This window comes from Mustela putorius, unplaced genomic scaffold, assembly GCF_011764305.1.
Source record: "Mustela putorius furo isolate JIRA1106 unplaced genomic scaffold, ASM1176430v1.1 tig00000813_pilon_pilon_pilon, whole genome shotgun sequence".
In the NCBI taxonomy this organism is placed as follows: Eukaryota; Metazoa; Chordata; class Mammalia; order Carnivora; family Mustelidae; genus Mustela; species Mustela putorius.
The window spans coordinates 3,479,235-3,492,189 of NW_025421485.1; positions in this window are offsets into that span (position 1 = coordinate 3,479,235).

Here is a 12,955-nt window from a genome sequence, read left to right on the forward strand (position 1 = left end):
AGCTCTTGTTGGTGAACCTCAAGTCAGATGTTTCATGTGGGAAGTAAAAGCCAGGGGAGGCATGTTAGGTGTGGAAGCAGACAGGTTGAATCAGGGAAGGTTTCTGGGCTGTGCTCTCAGATTCAGACGTGAAGTTCCCAGTGGCCGTGGCAGGTGGAGAGCTGAGCCAGGGCCTGGGGCAGCTCTGGTGTGGTCTCGATGTGAGGCTCGGACCCGGCCAGTTACTTCCTCAGCCTCGGGCTCTGCTTCTTTTATTCTATTTTATTTTATTATTTTATTTTATTTTTTCAGTGTTCCAGGATTCATTGTTTATGCACCACACCCAGTGCTCCAAGCAATACTTGCCCCCCTTAATACCCACTACCAGGCTCACCCACCTCCCCCCAAGGGAAGCCCTCGGTTCCTGAGTCCACAGGCTCTCATAGTTCATCTCCTTCTTTCATTTTAAAGCTCCCTACTCTTGGCCAATTCTTGGATTTGGTTTTCAATTCCAAATTTTCTGATTTCAACTTCATGTCCCATTTGCCCCCTTCCAGAGTATTCTTACACCTACTTAACATCTGCTAACATGTGCCTTGAGTTTATGAGTTCACAGTTCTGTATGCGTTAGTCTCTAATCAGCGGTGTTTCCTCCCAGCTCCTGAGTCTACCCAGTCACCGAGGCTCAGATAGCACTTCTCTCAGAGAGCAACCTTGAATGGTCTGTAGTCCTGTTCTAAGTCACTGTTCTAGATTTTGCTTCTCTAAGAAATCAGAATTCAGCAAATGTGGATCTTGTACAGGACTCCCAGAAAGCCCCTAATTTTGCACAGGGACTAAATGAGACCTGATACAGTTATTATACATACACTTGATACATAATAGACACTCCAGAATTTTTTCAATGGTGCTGCATATTTCTAGACTATAATAGAAACTATCTATTTAGAATTTCCCTCCAGGAGATCACTTTTCTCTTCTGTAGTACTAACTCTTCACCATCAGAGCTCATGGTAACCCTGAAAAAAATCCAAATGTTGGTGGGGTGCCCCGGGTGGCTCAGTGGGTTAAGCCTCTGCCTTCAGCTCAGGTTATGATCTCAGGCTCCTAGGATCAAGCCCAGCATGGGGCTCTCTGCTCACCAGGGAGCCTGCTTCCTCTCTCTCTGCCTGCCTCTCTGCCTACTTGTGATCTCTGTCAAATAAATAAATAAAAATCTTAAAAAAAAAAAATCCAAGTGTTGGTAAAGCTCATAATTCCACCTTCATTCAGACCATATTAATGCAGTGGTATGATGAACCCTGGGGTCAAAACCTCAAGCTCTTGCATCTGACATTTGCTGGCTGTGTAGCCTTAGGAAAATCAGTTCTCTTGTAGGGACAGGACTTCTGTTTCTTTATCCTTATTTTCCTGCTTAATGCCTCCATGAGGAAGCTTCAACTTAAGTTTATGAACACTCTGTAGAAACTGTAAGGAGCTGTGCAAATCCAAGGTACTTTTGAGATTCATTGATACTGAATCCTGCATATGGTCTAACAGTTGTCTATGTGTGCTCAGGGGGAGGGTGTGATCTTTTTTTTATAACAGCTTTATTGAGATATAATTCAAATACCATACAATTCCTCTAGTTCATGTGTATTAGGGATGACTGAGATGTGCACTCCTGCCAAGCTGACACGGCTCCGAGTCTTGGTCTTGTTTATTTTATTGACTTTTTTGAATAGTTGGTTCTACCTAAGCTTCGAGAAGCAAGAGCCGTGCCAGGTGACCTTGATCTGCCAGAGCCTGGGCTCCCTGAGCTTTCGGTATGAGTCGTCCTGACCTTCTCTTGCTTGTTCAACCCGTGGAGGGGCAGGAAGGGGAAGGGTGGAGGGAGCTCCCACCCTTTCCTGCAAAACAGCAGAGACCTCAAACCCGCACCAGCAACCCAACCAGAGAACAAAGGAGGAAGAGTTTCATGCATTTTATATTCCTTTTTGCCTGACACATGACCAAAACCATCTTTTCATCTCAAATTATCCATCTCTCTTTCTTTCTCTTTTTTTTTCTTTTTCTTTTCACAAACTCAAAATGCCGGGTTACTTCCAAAGGGACATCAGTAATACAAAAACACTACCAGGGAAGAAAGCTGCATCAATAAATATTGGCATCCTCTTCAGCTTTAGACAATGATTGTTGAAATTACCCATTTTCACTAATTTTAACATATTATTTCTGACATGAAGTACCTTTTCTCCCTGCTGAGACAAAAAGGTATTCCAATTGGTCTTGACGGAACATGAGACATTTTTATTCGGACATGGAGCTGTTACTATTTTTGTTTTTTTAAATAACCTTGTTTATCACGCTTAAAGTGGCTCCAGACCAAAAAACAAGAGAGCTGCCAATTGATGACTCATCCACAACGCTGGCTGGTGCCCTGAGGAAGAAGGCACAGCTGGGGCAGAGCCAAGGGGCAGTATGGATGTGCAGGGGCCCGCGTCTAGGACCGGGGAACCCAAGCTTCTATTCCTTTCATCCTCTCTGGCTGGGATGATTCTGTTTCCTCACCTGAACATCAGAAGGAAATTGGAGTCTCTAGAGTGTCCCTAGAGCTGTGGGAATACGCCTTCCTATAGTTCCAAGGTTGGGCAGAAAAAACCCATGCTTCCAGAGGAGCACGCATTCCCGTCATCATGAGGTGTCAGACACACAAGGACTTCTCCTATCCCTTGACCTTCACATCCTTTTAGATATCTGAGCAAAAGTCTCAAGCTTTCTGCATACATAGAAATTACATGGTGAGGTTGGTCATGGAGCCTGAGCCGATCTCCTTTAGTGAGATCCTCCACTGCCTCAGATTTGATGTACCATAAACAGATGATACCAGAGACACTCCCTGTGAGTCGGTGGTATGGAGACCAAGCTGACTCATGCTGTTTGACCTTCAGCAGCAAGTCAACAAAAAATATTTTTATAGGGAAGAAGGCATTTTTATACCAATTACTTTGTTAGATCATTATTGCAACTCTATGAGGTTATCTTATAAATGGGCGAATGGATGCTCAAAGTGATGAGGGGACCAGAGGAGGGCAGGCAGCAGAGGGCCTTGAGCTCCTGAGTCCTGTGCTCTGTCCAGGCTGTCCTCCTTCTCTCCTGAAATCCCTATGTACATATCCAACAATGTTAAAGCAACTTCATTTGGGTGACCCAGAGTTAGTTCAAATCTGTATATCCCCAGCTGATCTCATAGTTTCCTGCTATCCAAACCCACTCCCCAACCATTGTTCCAGTAGGATCTACTCAGCTGAGCAAGCGAGGAGCTTGGGAGAGTCCCAGGACCCCTCTGCCTGGCTCAGCCCACCCCATCCAATCACCCCTTGAAGACCTCTCTTGGACATGTCCCCAGTTCCCACATCGCCACCATTATCCCAGCCAAGCCACTGTCATTCCCTCCCTAGTTTTTGGAACAGAATCCTAGTTTTGCTTCTTGCTCCTCTGTGAATAGCTTTTATTGCAATCAGAGTAATGACTTCAAAATACTAAACTAGTACTATAACTATAGTCTTGAGTAACCTCCAGTGGTTTGTATCCAGATTTCTTGACCCAGCTCCCAAGGTCCACTGTAGCTGTACCATGCTCACATGTGCGTACATATCCTCCCATTCACTTGAGTTGGGGAGGGATGTCAGGGGGATGTGGGACACAGGGAGAACTCATTAATACTCTACTTGTCCTCATTAGTAATGTGAACTCTGGAAACGATTTCCCCCTTCTTCCTCTTGGAGGGTGTGATTTAAGATAACCTGCTACCCCCATTTCCCCAAAGGGAGAGGCTTTATTGATCTGAGAGTGGGAATTTGAATTTATGAGGCCATGTTTTACTAGTGAGCCCTGTCTTCCCACGTGGCATTCTGGAACCTCTGAAGATGTGCACACTCCTACCTTCCATTCTCCAATCTCATTCATTGAAATCGGGGCTCCTTCTCTTTCCCCTTCTTTCTTTCCAGACATCAGGAACACCTGAGTATACAGAGCTAAAATTTTAGATTCAGAAACCAAAGTCCAAATTGAACCGTAAGCATAAGTCACAAGTTCTGATCCAGGTTTTACCAAGGCTTTGTTTTGAAATATCAAATGCTTGCCTGGCTGCAGCTTGACTTCTCCAGTTGGTGATTGCTCTGTTTGTTCAGTCCCTATCAGAAGGGGCCAGGAGCAAGAGTCCTTAGATCCTGAGAGCCCCTGCATCTGCTCTGAGGTTTCCTCGGTGATGCCATCCATGACCATGACTATTAGATCTTTTTCTCCTAATCTTCTATACCAACTTTTTTGCTTTTGTAGAATCTATCAGAGTTGTAATTCTCTGCTCAGAATCTCTTCCCTGTTGGAATATAAGCTCCATGAGGGCAGTGATCATTTACTTCTGTCTCCTTGGTTCTAGCTAGAGAGGTTAGACTATATCAGGACTCAGCCAATATCTGTGAAGTTAATGCAGGAGACAACCTCTGGTCTATCTTCCTTTCAGTTCTCTTGGAGGATCAGTTAGGGATTAAAGGGGAGTAAGAATGTGAAGGTGTTTGAAGGTCTAATAAGCAACATGCCTGGACATTGGACTTATTTTGGAATGCTGCTCTGTGTACAATCACCTGCCCTCGTCGGCCTACCTCATAGAGCAGAAGTGATTTCTCATTTACCCCAATTCATCATTTTATGTTCTCGGAGAAATGTCTTAGATCTTCCAGGATAATGTAGAAATAATATAGGTTTCGTTGTGTTTTGACCAACTTTGCCCTGTGTGACCACAGAGATGTTCTATATCTCAGATTATAACCCCAGACACCTCCACTTTTATTGGAAGGTGAGAGGATCTCTCTCTCTCCCTCTCTCCTTTTCTCTGTATTCAGTCAGAGTTCTCCAGAGAAATTGAGCTAATAAAACATAAAATCATATAAGCCAATTCCTTATAATATAAAGAGAGATTTATTATAAGAAATTGGCTCACACACTTATGGAAGTTGACAAATCCCAAGATCTAAGGTCAACAGGCTGGAGGCACAGGAGAGCTGATGGGGTGCCTCCGGTCTGAATCCATGTCTGAAGGCAGAAGAAGAACCTATGTCCCAGCTCTAAGACAGTCAGGAAAAGAGAGAGCATCCTTCGTATGCCCTCTTTTTGTTCTCTTTAGCCCTTCAGCTGATTGGATGATGTCCACCTACACTAGGGAGGAACATCCACTTTACTCAGTCCATTGATTTAAAGGTTAACCTCTTCCAGAAATATTTTCACACACATATCCAGAATAACATTTAACCCATTATCTTGATTCTCCATGTCCCAGTCAAGTTGACACATAAAATTGTCTCTCTTTCTCTCATTTTTAGTTGACAACACATAGTTGGCTTAACATTAAGAACTGTAGTATAAAAGGTGTACCACCTGTTTGAGGAACCAAGAGGAGGAAGCTATTTACTTTGCCTTAGTTGAAGGCAGAGTCAGGGAAGGCTCCCCAGACAGCTCTCCCTTAAGAACAAGGCACAGAAGAGGTTGTTCCATGGCAAGCTGGAGTCTGGGGCTGCAACCTAGTCGAGGAGCATCTCTCGACACTCTTTAGGCATGATTTGAATGAAACAATGGATAAACAGACAAAATTACTCTTAAATACTCATCTCTTCAGATGGTTTTCTCTCTTTCTTCTCTGAGTCAGTTTCTTTCCAGGAAAGGCCTCACACCTCAAGAATAAAATAGTGCCTTAAAAAAGAAAAGGTGTTGGCTCAGGAGGCAGAGAAGTGCTTCTAACCAGAAGATGTTAGGCAAATTACTTCCTCTGTAAACCTCTGCTTCCTTATTTGGGAAAAAAAAAAAAAAAAAAAAGGAATAAAACTCTCTACTGCTCAGTATCCAATATGATTTAAATAAGATGCAGTTGAGAAGCAAGTGTACACAATTTTGTGCCCAACCCAGAGAGAGCTCAGGCAAGTTTGCCCCCACCCACCCTGGACAGCCTGAGGTGCACAGTCCCCACAGGGGGAGGTGAGCAGGCCAAACTTGGAGCCTTCAGTGAGAACCAAAGCCCCACTTACACAGGAGGAGAGAGATGTGGAATGTGTTTTCTGAGAGCCACCTGGGGTGTGATAGAGAAAGGAAGCCTGAGTGGAATGCAGTAGCTTGTCAGCCAAACTCTTCAGGGAAGAATGTTCTGCAGGCATCAGGGAGGAGAACAGAGACCCCCCTCCACGTTACCCGATTGCTGTGGTCCTGTTATTCATTAGGCGGGTGGAAGGGGGGATCACATGGGAGGGGGAGCACAGAGACTCAAAGAGCTGAGCCAGCTCCCCCATGGGGCTGGAATCCTGCCTTGCTGGGGCTGGAAGCTCTCTTCCCCTTACCGCTCAGGACTCGGTGCCTTAACCAGCTCCCCAAGGTCCCATCTTCCTGTGAGCAACACCCAGAGCAGCTTCTCCTCTTCTCCGAGGTCTGGGAGGCAGCCCCCGACGAGGGTAGCATTTGGACCCGCAGAGGGAGTCTGGCCTTGGGAGCAGTGTGTGAGCGCAGCAAGGAGCCCCCACTTTTCCTGAGGGGGGCCCGCTTGGAAGAGATCGCTCCCAACTATTCGTAAAACCTGGAACCCTCCTTGTCACAGAGGCAGCCAGCCTGGGGGCCTGTCAATCAAGCCCAGCACCGCTGTCCTCCAGGCACACACCACACTCCGTGGCCTTCCCAGGCTGTGGGGTATCCTGCGGGTTATCCCGGGGATATTTCTGAACTTGCCTCATGCTACTCCTTCCGTCTGGAAGGTCTGTCCTTCTCCTTGACTTCTTAGGAGATTTCTCTCTCAAGGCCCAAGGCCAATGCCCCATTCTGCTTCTCGTCTTCTCTGAAAGCTCCAGTGATGCTGAGTTTCGCCCTCTTCCACTCACGTATGTACTTCCTATGTTTTTCTGTTGCACCTGCTTATTCTATTTTGCCAAAAAAATAGTTAACAGTCAACAAGCTTACCTCCCCTCACTGGATCGGACGGGTGCTCCTTAAGGAAAAGTAACTCAGAGGAGGAAGGGGAAACCGGGCTGAGGTTATTAGATGTTGCTGACGGGCAGGGGTGGGTTAGGTGAGGCTGGGAACACACTCCTCCTGGATATAAAATTTAAGGACATGCCCAAATCTCAGAAGTCAAGATAAATATCTGAAGGCAGTATGATGTGAGGCCCCATCTCACGACCCTGAGATCAGGACCTGAACCAAAATCAAGAGTCAGAAGCTTAACAGACTGGGCCACCGCCCTCGCCCACACACACACACACACACCGGGTGCCCCTAAAGGCAGTATTTTTTAAAAAATCAAAAAAACCATTGATGAACAAAATAGTAAAATAAAAAAGGGGGCAGCCTGGTGTTGTTTATGTGTTTTATCACCCTGTCTTTTTTTTTTTTTTTTAAGATTTCATGGGGGATGTGTGTGTGTGTGTGTGTGTGTGTGGTCAGCTTTTATTAGAATTTGCCACTTGGATCAAAATACAGAAGACTATTTTGGTGAGTAGGCGTGGAGGAGCACCTTCTCCCGTCTTCCCTTCCGTCTCGGACTCCAGCCTGGCTCTGTGATCCTCCGCTTCAGGGATAAAGGGGCCCCTGTTCTGGCATGTGGCACGGGGAGGATGGAGACGATCAGGAAAGACCCTTCTCCACCTCCTGCTCCTCGAGAGGGGCTCCGTTCAAGAGGTCGGGCCCTACACAAATCTCTCTTATGTGGGGTCGGAGTCGTAATTCCCACTCTAATCAGTTGAGAAACTTATGGAAATATCAATTCCTTCTCCTCTTCCATTTGAAATATACCAGTTAGGCTTACTGATGCCTTCATAATAGCATCTTTATCGCACTTTTTGTTTATTAAAAAAAGAATGTTTTTTTTTTTAATTTCATGTGCATTTTTTGAAAATTCTAATTTACATTTACTCTGAACCTGACACTGGGTTCCATGCTGATAATTCAGAGATAAGTTAACCCCTGCCCCCAAGTCGCTGGTGATTTACAGTGTTTGTCTGTGTCCTGGTGGGTGGGGCAGGCAGGAACTAGGGCACGGAAAATGAAAATAATTATAATGTGGTGTCAGAAGCATAATGACAGGGCTAAGCCCAGTGACCCCAGGAGCATAGAGGAGAAAGCCACCATCGCTGCCTTTGAAGGCAGAGGCCAAGCAGGAGAGACCAGCGATGCCAGAAGGAGAAGAAGTGCTGGCCTTGTCAGCAGAGAGAATGCACAGGGAGGAGGAGAAGGGAGACGGGTGGTGGCCTTCCTGACATGCTCAAGGGGAGAGGTGTCCTTGGAAAAGGCAGCTGCCTATAGGAAAGCTGGGAGCAATTTAGGCCAAGTGCATACAGGGCACTGCAGTGACTCAGTGCTTCCAGCCCCGAAGGTAAGAGAGTGAGGCAGTTAGACCTTGGATTCCCACCGCAGAAACTGGACCTATGAGGGGGGTGGGACACGGATGGGTTTCAAATTCCAAGAGCCACTTGGTCAGTTTTGCATTGTCAAGTTTGCCTTGGGCTCGCCCTGTGAGAGCGGGCGGGGCTCCACAGCGGGGAGAGAGAGCAGGCCCGCCTGGCCTGTTGGAGACATGCTCCATGCTAATGAGAGGAAATAGAAAATGTAATGAACATGTCTGCCACCAGAAATGAGAGCTAAATCTATTACTCTCTTCCTCCCGCTTCGATTATAAATGACTGTGTTTCAATTATGATTTTGAAAGTATTTCCTTGAGGAAATATGTCCAGGTTCTGCAGTGGGAAAGAAGGAAATGGGACTATGAAAGTTTAATTTGTTGCAGCGGCCACATGTAGAAGAGGAAGAAAAAAATGAAAAAGAATAGAAAGGCAGAAAAATTGAGAGTGCCGCTGACAGGTCACCTGCTGGGAGCAGGGAGGTGGGCAGGAGAAGCCTGAGGTGTCTGAATATTTATGGAATTGCTTTATGGCATGCGGTGAGGAGGGGCAAGCCGACACTATCTCTACAGGCCAAGTGCACCTTTTCCGACTCGGGGCTCCCGGGAGCCTGCTCTGCTGTGTCCTGCAGACCCTGAGGAAGATCTCAGGGAGGATGGAGGCGTGGCTCCAAGTGCCAACTGGACGCCGGGGTGGGGTGCATTGAGGGAGGAGGACATGGCCCAGCTTTCCGACAGCTTGTAGTCCAGCCCTGAGGGGCAGGAGGAGGCTGATTTAATGGGACAGGGAAGTGTGGACAGAGAGCTTCTACTCGGGACTGGAACAGCAAGACTGCACCCCAAGGGAAGGTGCGGAGCCGGGCGAGGGAAATAGATGGGGTGCCAGGTCCCGATTCCCATGTCAGCCAAGGACCCTCTCAAGGGAGCAGACACCCCCAATTGTCTTTAGAAAGGACGGATGCATTCAAGGTACATTCATTTCTTCATCTACTCATTTAGCCCATAACTGGCAACTCATCTGAGAGAAAGCCCTGGGTCTTATCCTTGAGGGCTGCATGGGCTCCTGGAGAGCAGACACCTCGGGGAGTAACTGCAAGGCAAGGAGGTCCAGCTAAGACAGTCATTTGTACAATGTGACACAGAAGGGGAACAGGATCGCAGGCACCGAGCCACGAGTTCTGTCTAGGAGGAAACCAGAAGATTTCTAAGAGAAAGAACGCTTGGGGGTGAGGGTGGGAGATTCCCTGGTGGATGATGAGCAAAGGGGGCAGGGAGAAGGGGCCCCAGAAAGCCACAGCTCAAGCCAAAGAAGGCAGGGAGACTAGAAGCAGAGCGGGGATTCCAGGGGCCCGGGACTGGCGAAAAAAAAAAAAAAGACAGGAAAGAAAGCTGGAAGAGTCACACACCTCGGAAACCAGGTCCAGAAGGACAGGTTGTGTCCAGGGGCTTGTGTGTGATCCTGACGACACTGGAGAGCTCGGGGGTGTTTTTAAGCACGAGGGGGAACACCTGGGTTCTAGGAAGAACACTCGGGAAGCTCCGCGGGGTATGGCCAGGAGGGGACAGAGGCCGGAGTTCCAGAGCCCAGAGGGGACCCACATCAGTCCCACCAGAGAGACAGGGGGACCTGAGCAAGGGCAATGACGGCGTGGCCTGATGAGGGGACACCCGGGGTGGGGGGGATCAGCCGACAGATGCTCAACGCAAATCAGTGGAGACATGTCTGGAGACATTCGGCCACAATCCACCCTTCAGGGTTAAAGCCTAACGAACAAGAAAATTTTGAAGGGCGAGACGCATTAGTTCTTAAGTGAAAACTGTTTTCGTAATTACGTCAATCCCATATGTTCTCACTTCCATGTGTTGATCCTATCTGATCCCCAAAACAATCCGGCAAGACAAGCATCACGCTCCTTTCACCGATAGGGAAGCTAAATCGCACAGCAGTTCAAGTTTGTCGGAGGCTTCTGGGAAGTCAGCTGTGGGCGTGGAAAGAGCATCGTGACTTACTCACTCCAGAGCCAGCATGTATGGCCCCTCCCCCTCTTTTTGTCGCTGTCCCCCCGCTTTCCCTCCTTCTCTCCCGTCTTTCCTTTTTCTCTGCCTCTGTCTGTCCTATCACCATTTTCGGGGCCCTTCTTCCGAGTCAGACTGATGCTGGGCTCTGAGCGTAAGGCGTCCAGGAGGGCACAGGACTGGGCTGCCCAAGGGAACAGAGACATCTGAATGAGCCACGAAGGAAGGTGCCTGGGACAGGTGTGCCCTCATGTCAGTCTGCAGAGGAAGGGGCTTTCCCGCTGCCTGGGGTGTGGGTAAGGCTTTTTGGGAAGGAGACCCTGTTTGCTCTGGGAACGGAGTTCCGAGCAGAAGAATCTGCCTTCATCCTGGGATGAGTCAGACGAGACTGCTTTGAATATGGAGCTCGTTTGCTGGCTTGCTGGCTAACACTTTTCCTGGGGAGCATCTCTGCTGCTTTCTCCCACAGCCTCCTTCTGAGCACCCCGCCTGGTGGAGCGGTGGAGCGCGTCTGCGTGTCCGGCCGGGCCTGGGCTCTGGGGGAGCAGGTGCGTGTGGTAGGCCGCGCATCCTGGATCTGGGAGCCTCCCTGCGCTCCTCCTTCCGGGCCGGGAGGCAGTGCCTTCAAGAAGAGCAGTCACGTCACAGAGGTTAGTTCCAGTCCTCTGAACAGCCTCGGGAGGGGTGACTCCCTGTTCCTGGGGGAAGCAGCCCAGCATTGTGAAGGGATGCGGATGAATCAAGTCACTGTTTACAAGAAATTCTAATCTTAGGGCAGTTCAAGGTAAAGACAGACACCAGCCGGGAACAGCCAAGAACAACACTGCCAGAACACACGGAGACAGACGCCTCCCGCCAGACGCTGTTTTTTCTCTAAATATTGTCGCCGAAAAACTCACTCCGTTCCCTGGGCAGCCCCCAGCATATCAGTAATAATAATATTAAAAATAATGAGCTGTGATATTGGATTGCCTAGTATGTACTAGATACTTGTTTATATTACTTTACTTTGATGCTGACCCTCAAGTAGGTGTTAGTACAGGAAGAAAAAAAAAAAGAAAGGTCAGGTGATGGGTTGAAGTCACACAGTTAACGAGTAACAGGGCTATCTTAGGGGTAGGACGCGGGCTGAAGTCTATCTGCTTTTCAGATTCTTACTTTGGTTAGCCCTGAGAGGAAACAGGTTCTGCAGATTAAGGTTTTATTTCTGAATCTTCTACATCTGGTCCAATGTGCCTCAAATAATTGGGGTTGTGAGGACCTTTTAAAAATGTTAGACGTAAAGCCCGAGTTTCTCCACAAATTACACCTGTACACATGGAAAGCTTTACATAAAATTGAAAGGTATTTATAGACTTTTTTTTTTAAGGTATCTCTGACTTCATGTTAAGACACGCTGATGGCGTGCTTTTTTTGTGAACTGATTTAGGATTACGGTTCCAAACCTCAGGTCATCATTCACAGCCGGCTTCCTCTCCCTCACCACCTATTCCTTCTTCCCATTTGCTCTGTGTATCTCCATGTGGGACATGAGAGATTCAGAAAAGGGACTGAACCAGCTGTCCCTCATAGGACTTCGGGGTCACTGGAACATCAAGTCTCATTGATAGTGGGAACGTTCTACCTCTTCCATTGGCGGTGGCTTGTCCAAGTATCTAGAGGTCGGAGGAAATCGTTAAGCCTCTTTTAACCTGACTGATGGCAGATACGAAATGACAATGAACTTGGGACTTCTCAGGTTTCCCCAACACACCTTGGTCCTCTCCGTTTGGATGTCCTCCCTGGCCACTCTGTCCCTCACCTCCATGTGATTAGTGGTGGCTGGTCCTTTACCACTGCAGCCCAAGCTTATCAGCCCTGCCATTCTAGGGATCTATCTGAAGAAATATTTGAAAGATAATAACAATTGGTTTTTATATAGTGTTTGTTTTTGTTTTTTGTTTTTTATAATTGACCGTTCACTTTCCCATCTAAGATTTTACTGGTGCTATTATACACATACTATGGTAATTGTCACTGAAGATTCTAGAGGTAAATTATCTGACACTGAGTCGTGTGTCACTAACTAGCAGTGTGGGCTTGGATAAATTAATTAACCCTTCCTTGTCCCATAAAACTATTGAGCAGATTAAATGAATTAAGCATGCACAGTGTTTAGAATAAATTCTGACCTATGCTATGTACTCAGTAAGTTATTATTAGCATCTGATTCACTGCGTTATAATTGTGTGTCTCCTTTCCTGGAGACACAAGACTGAACTTGCTGACCCGGACTGTACCTGGTCCATCATTGTACGCCGAGCCCCACCATAGTGCCTAGCACATAATTAACACTCAATAAATGCTAGTTATACAGTTATATGGATTAATGACTGATTGAGTCAATAGTTTAGATCGTTTTCCAGCATCTAATCAGTCCCATACCTCTCTTACTTTGGGCAGAGTATAATTTTCCAGGGGATTTGGGTTGACCCATTGGATTTCAGAGGTCATAAATGTGCCTGTGTGGTCTGGCTTGTGTGGTAGGCTTTGATTATAATGAGGATAATG